The 7,108-nt window shown below is 42.2% G+C and overlaps 1 non-coding gene across 1 annotated transcript; it reads right to left on the bottom strand.

Moving 5' to 3' along the window:
- Positions 1-350: 350 nt before the first annotated feature.
- On the bottom strand, positions 351-459 carry LOC141709835 (small nucleolar RNA R71). Its single transcript, XR_012570392.1, has one exon. It is a non-coding gene; the product is annotated as a small nucleolar RNA R71 (small nucleolar RNA).
- Between the last annotated feature and the right edge of the window lie 6,649 nt (positions 460-7,108).

Genomic DNA, 7,108 nt, shown 5'->3' with positions numbered 1-7,108 from the left:
TTATCTGAAAGTCTCCTTAAGTCCTGATATTATCTCCTGATAAATATCTTCTGATAACTTAAGTTCTGATAACTTAAGTTCTGATAACTTAAGTTATGATATCTTAAGTCCTGACTTCAGTATAAGTACTGATTTCCAGTTAAGTATTGATTTGTCCTGTTAAGTAAGATCTGAAAACTAAACATAAATCATATTACACATGACATTATCAAATATATCTAACATTTTCCCATTCTCTCTGAGGAATAAAGCTAAGGATTGGTTACATTCTCTACCAGCTGGGTCCATCACTACTTGGGAAGATCTTGCGCAAAAATTCCTGGTGAAGTTCTATCCAATGGCCAAGACTGAAGCTATGAGGAGTGCTTTTACTCAGTTTGCGCAGCAACCAACAGAATCTATGTGTGAAGCTTGGGAGCACTATAAGGAGATGTTGAGAAAGTGTCCACATCATGGTATGCCTGACTGGATGGTGATCACTGGGTTCTACAATGGTGTGGGGGCCCAATCTCGGCCCATGCTCGATGCAGCTCCTGGAGGCGCCTTGTGGGCCAAAAGCTATACTAAGGCCTATAATCTCATTGAAACTATGGCTGTAAACGAGCATCAAAACCCAACTCAAAGGATGATGCCTGGAAGGTAGCAGGTATTCTGGAAGTTGATGCAGCTACAGCTATTGCAGCGCAGCTCCAAGCGCTGTCTATGAAGGTCGATTCTTTAGCCAACTATGGAGTCAATCAGATAGCTATTGTCTGTGAGCTTTGTGCAGGCTCTCATGTTATGGATCAGTGTTCTCTTGTTAATGAATTTGTTCAGTATGTGAACAATTATCAGCGACCGCAGCAGCCTGTGCCGGCTACCTATCATCCGAATAACAGAAATCATCCCAATTTCAGCTGGAGCCATACTCAGAATGCTGTTCAGCAACCATATCAGCAAGCTGTAAGTAAGCAATTTAATCCACCTGGATTCCAGCAACCTCAGCAATATGCTCAAAGGCAATCATATACTCAACAAGGAGGTGTTGTTCCACCTTCTAGTGCTGATTTCGAGGAGCTAAAGCTATTGTGCAAAAGTAAGGCTATTTCTATCAAGACCTTGGAGAATCAAAATCGGTCAGATAGCCAATGCCGTGCTCAATCATCAACCGGGCACACTTCCCAGTGTTACTGAAGTGCCAGGCAGGAAGGAAGCTAAAGAGCAAGTCAAAGCTATTACCTTAAGGTCTGGAAAAGTTGCTGATGCTGAAAAAGCAAAAGATGGAAAAGCTGAAGTTGTAGATGAAGAAGAAAAGCAAGAGGAGAAAGATGGGGAACCAAGAAAGACTACTGTTGAACACACTCTGCCTGAGGGTAATACAGGGGAGAAACAGCTCTATCCTCCACCAACTTTTCCTAAGAGATTGTAAAAATAAAAGCTGGATAAGCAATTTGGTAAGTTTCTGGAGGTGTTCAAGAAGCTTCACATCAACATACCTTTCACTGAGGCTCTGGAGCAAATGCCGAGTTATGCGAAATTCATGAAAGATATTCTTTCAAGGAAGGTGAAACTGGATGATCTTGATACCGTTACTCTAACGAAAGAGTGCAGTGTTGTGCTACAACAAAAATTACCTCCAAAGCTTAAGGAACCAGGTAGTTTCACCATTCCTTGCACCATTGGCAAGTTGTCATTCGACAAGTGCCTTTGCGATTTGGGAGCAAGCATCAATCTGATGCCATTGTCTATCTTCAAAAAGTTGAATTTGCCTTATCCGAATCCCACCTACATGTCTCTACAATTGGCTGATCGTTCTATTACATACCCAAGAGGCATCTTGGAGGACGTGTTAGTAAAGGTGGACAAGCTCATCTTTCCGGCAGACTTTGTCATTCTGGATTTCGAGGAAGATAAGAAGATCCTCATAATCTTGGGAAGACCTTTCTTGGCTACAGGCCGTACCTTGATAGATGTGTAAAAAGGTGAACTTATTATGCGGGTACAAGATCATGATGTGACATTCAATGTATTCAATGCGATAAAATTCCCTACAGAAGATGAGGAGTGCTTCAAGGTGAATTTGATTGATTCTGCAGTAACTTCAGAACTTGATCATGTGCTAAGGTCTGATGCCTTAGAAAAAGCCTTATTGGGGGAATTTGACAGTGAAGATGAGGAAGGCAATGAGCAACTACAATATCTAAATGCTTCTCCTTGGAAACGGAAGCTAGACATGCCATTAGAATCTCTTGGTAATACTGATCTCAAGAATGTTGAGGGAAACCTCAAACCATCTATTGAGGAAGCACCTACTTTGGAGCTTAAACCATTGCCTGAACACTTGAGGTATGCTTTTTTAGGTGATGCATCTACTTTACCTGTCATTATTGCATCTGACCTTTCAGGTAGTGATGAGGATAAGTTCTTGAGGATCTTGAGAGAATTCAAATCAGCCATCGGATGGACTATAGCAGATATAAAAGGGATCAGCCCTTCGTACTGCATGCATAAAATTCTGCTAGAGAAAGGTAGCAAGCCGACTGTTGAGCAACAGCGAAGACTTAATCCTATCATGAAAGAAGTGGTGAAGAAAGAAATTCTAAAGTGGCTGTATGTTGGAATCATATATCCTATTTCTGACAGTTCTTGGGTGAGCCCCGTGCAATATGTACCTAAGAAAGGAGGTATTACTGTGGTAGCAAATGAGAAGAACGAGCTCATCCCCACTCGAACAGTCACAGGATGGAGGGTATGCATGGACTACAGAAAGTTGAATAAAGCCACGAGGAAGGATCACTTCCCTCTTCTATTTATTGATCAGATGCTTGACAGGTTGGCTGGTCATGAGTATTATTATCTTCTGGATGGCTATTCAGGTTACAATCAAATTTGCATTGCACTAGAAGATCAAGAAAAGACTACTTTCACTTGTCCATTTGGCACGTTTGCTTTTTGCAGAGTTTCTTTTGGCTTATGTGGTGCACCTGCCACTTTTCAGAGATGCATGATGGCTATATTCTCTAATATGATTGGAAATAATGTCGAAGTGTTCATGGACGACTTCTCCGTCTTTGGACATTCGTTTGATGAATGTTTCAATAATCTCCGTTCGGTGCTCAAAAGGTGTGTGGAAACTAATTTGGTGCTCAATTGGGAAAAATGTCACTTCATGGTGCAACAAGGCATTATTCTTGGGCATAAGGTCTCTAGTAAGGGCCTTGAGGTGGATAAAGCCAAGGTGGGGGTCATTGAAAATCTTCCGCCACCTATTTATATTAAAGGAATCCATAGTTTTTTTTGTCGTGCGGGTTTTTATCGGCGTTTCATCAAGGACTTCTCTAAGATATCTAAGCCTTTGTGCAACTTGCTCGAGAAAGATGTGCCTTTCAAATTTGATGATGAATGCTTGGCAGCATTCGAGACTCTCAAGAAGAGTTTAATAACTGCACCAGTTATTACGGCACCTGATTGGACAGAACCTTTTGAGATGATGTGCGATACAAGTGATTATACAGTGGGAGCAGTTCTTGGGCAGTGCAAGAATAATATCTTTCATGTGATCTACTATGCTAGTAAGACGCTTAATGGAGCTCAAATGAACTACATCACTACTGAGAAGGAGCTCTTGGCTATAGTTTTTGGTTTCGAAAAATTTCGATCTTATCTACTTGGGACAAGGGTGACAATATTCACTAATCACGCTGCCATTCACTACCTAGTCTCAAAGAAGGATTCGAAGACTAGACTTATTCGTTGGGTGCTCTTGCTACAGGAATTTAAGTTAGAGATCAAGGATCGAAAAGGTACTGAAAATCAAGTAGCTGACCATCTCTCTAGATTAGAGAATCCTAATTCTACTTCACATGATAAGACATTGATCAACGAATCTTTTCCGGATGAGCAGTTGTTCGCAGTTCAAGAGGAAGAGCCATGGTTCGCAGACATTATGAACTATCTTGTGAGCAATATAATGCCTCCAAATATGAATGCGGATCAAAAGAAGAAGTTTATGCATGAGGTGTAGACTACACCTCATGCATAAACTTCTTCTTTTGATCCGCATTCATATTTGGAGGCATTATATTATAGTGGTACATGTGGGATGAACCATATTTGTTTAGACAAGGAGCTGGCCAGATCATCAGGAGATGTATCTCATTCTGTGAGACGGGGGGATATTACGAGACTGTCATTCCACAGTTTATGGTGGAAATTATGGTGGTGAAAAGACAGCAGCTTGTATTCTTCAAGCAGGTTTTTTCTGGCCTACGTTGTTTAGGGATGCACATCAGTTTGTTTTAAGGTGTGATTGTTGCCAAAGAGTTGGGAATCTTACTAAAAAGGATGAGATGCCTTTAAATGTGATGCTTGAAATTGAGGTCTTCGATGTTTAGGGAATCAATTTCATGGGATCATTTATCTCGTCTTGCAATAATCAGTACATCTTGCTGGAAGTCGATTATGTTTCGAAATGGGTAGAAGTCAAGGCTCTACCGACGAATGATTCAAAGGTAGTGTTGAGTTTTCTTCATAAGCAGATATTCACAAGGTTTAGAACGCCATGAGTTATCATAAGTGATGAGGGGTCGCATTTCTGCAATCGTAAGTTCACTTCTATGATGCAGCGCTACAATGTGAATCATCGCATCGCCACTGCCTATCATCCGCAAATTAATGGTCAAGCTAAAGTGTCTAATAGAGAGATCAAGTGCATTCTAAAGAAAGTTGTTTGTCCGTCAAGGAAAGATTGGTCTTTGAAGCTCGATGAAGCTGTTTGGGCTTATAGAACAGCATACAAGACTCCACTTGGGATGTCCCCGTTTCAACTTGTCTATGGTAAGGGATGTCATTTGCCTGCAGAGCTTGAGCATAAGGCTTATTGGGCATTGAAGAAGTTAAACCTTGATCTAAATGCAGCTGGGAAGAAGCGAATGCTTCAGTTAAATGAACTTGATGAATTTCGACTTCAAGCGTACAAGAACAACAAAATATACAAGGAAAAAGTAAAAAGGTGGCACGACAGGAAGTTATCTCTTAAGTCATTTGTGCCGGGGCAACAAGTTCTTTTATTCAACTCTCGTCTCCGACTTTTTCCTGGAAAGTTGAAATCAAGGTGGTCTGGACCATTTATCGTCAAAACTGTGTTTCCACACGGAGCGGTGGAGATTTTTGAGAACGATCCGGGCCATGCATTCAAAGTTAATGGTCAGAGATTGAAGCACTATTATGGGGATACGGCAAACCGGGAAGTGGTTAGTGTCGTGTTATTGTCAACTTGATCGAACTACTCTACGTCAAGTTAATAACGTAAAAGAAGCACTTCTTGAGAGGCAACCCAAGATATGAGACCATAGGACCCTTAGAATTTAGTGTTCTACCCAAAAACCCAAAACAAAAAAAAATCAAAAAATTGAAGGCAGGAAAAAAATTTCTTCCAGGAACCCTGCAGGCGCCCGCCTGCTAGTTCCAGGCGACCGCCTGGAGACCGACTGTTTGAAAAATTGTTTCAGCCCTATAAAAAACCAAAAAAATAGAAAAAAAAAACACAAAAACAAAATACCACAGCATTACAAACCCCATTACCCATGATTTCCATCTCCCAATCACCCACAAACCCCATTCCTACTCTAATTCTAACCCTAATCTTACCCTATATATACACACATCCTCTCCATACATATCCATTATACTTTCAACACTTACAAACCCTTTCCTACACACAAAACACAACTCTACAACTCTTGTTCTTATTTTCAATGGCCCCAAAGAGATCTCGAACTGTCGATAGCAACAGTACCATTCCTACTGTTGATTCTTCAAGGGGCACTGCTGCGAGGCCCCGATTGGTGGATAGGGCTGCTGAGGAGGAGTATGCTAGGCTTCTGACTAAGCCGATTCTGAAGGAGAGGGGATTTTTGCCATCGGGGAGGGATGGTGAGTTATTTCCGATGATTGCAGAGAAGGTTTGGATTACTTTTTGCGAGTCGCCTGAGGCGGTCCCGATGAGTGTTGTTTGCGAGTTCTATGCGAACGCCAATGCCGACAAGAATGGGTATTCGGTTGTTCGGGGGCTTACGGTTGATTATCATCCCGAGGCGATTCGCCGTGTTATTGGGCAGTGACAAAGGAAGCCCCAGGAGGAGAATTGGAATGAGAAGATCCCCGAGGATTTTGACTCAGATTTGATTATTATTACTCTCTATCAGTCGGGCATGGTGTGGAAGTTTAAGACGGGATCTAACGAGTATCGTTCTTTCCCGGCTGTTGCGATGAACATGTATTCCCGTGCATGGAATGCCTTTATTTGTGCTAATATTTTGCCTTCTTCGCATGCACATGAGGTTACAGTTGAGAGAGTCAGGTTGTTGTAGGGGATTCTGAATGAGGAGTATTATGTGGACCTTGGTGGGTTCATCTACCAAGGGATTTTGAAGTTTTTGAGGGGGAGGACGCGTAACAACATCCATTATGCCTCTGTGGTCACGAAGCTGTGCAAGGCAGTTGGAGTCCACTGGCCTTCTTATGAGCAGCTGCAGATGCCAGCCGCTCCTATTGATTCATCGACGCTGAATGCGATGCAGGACTGGACGGGTGGGGAGCCCGAGGAGCATGGTTTGGGATATCGTCTTTCAGGAGGACGTCCAGCACCTGGTGCTACGATGGCTAGGCCCAGTCAAGCTCGAGGCAGGTTCTTCTAGAGCCCATGAAAATAATGGTTCAGGGATGGCTGATGTCCAGTACAGGAGGCTTTCCAGGAGGATGGATGCGATGTACGAGTCGCAGAGTAGGTTTGCACAGGAGTTCACCCTAACACTCGGGACTGCTTTCAAAGGCCTTGGAGCTGACATCCAGTGGCCCATTTTTGGTGAGGACTCTGCTTATCCGCCTCCTGACACTCCACCCTCTGAGGGTGATGATGATGATTTCTCTAGATAGGTATACCCTGTGTTTCTTTCTATTACCTTCACTGGGGACAGTGAAGATTTTAAGTTTGGGGGTGGTAGTTAAGGAACATATTTGTGTGTATGTCATGTAGTTGCATATTCATGTTATTTTAGTTCATATAGTTGCATATTTTTTGCCATATAGTTTTTTTTATTTTATAGCTTTATTTTTCATGTCATATAGT

This window comes from Apium graveolens, chromosome 2 (assembly GCF_009905375.1).
Source record: "Apium graveolens cultivar Ventura chromosome 2, ASM990537v1, whole genome shotgun sequence".
NCBI classification, from domain to species: domain Eukaryota; kingdom Viridiplantae; phylum Streptophyta; class Magnoliopsida; order Apiales; family Apiaceae; genus Apium; species Apium graveolens.
The sequence above is the reverse complement of the archived record's forward strand: the minus strand, read 5'-3'. Positions and strand labels throughout refer to the sequence as shown.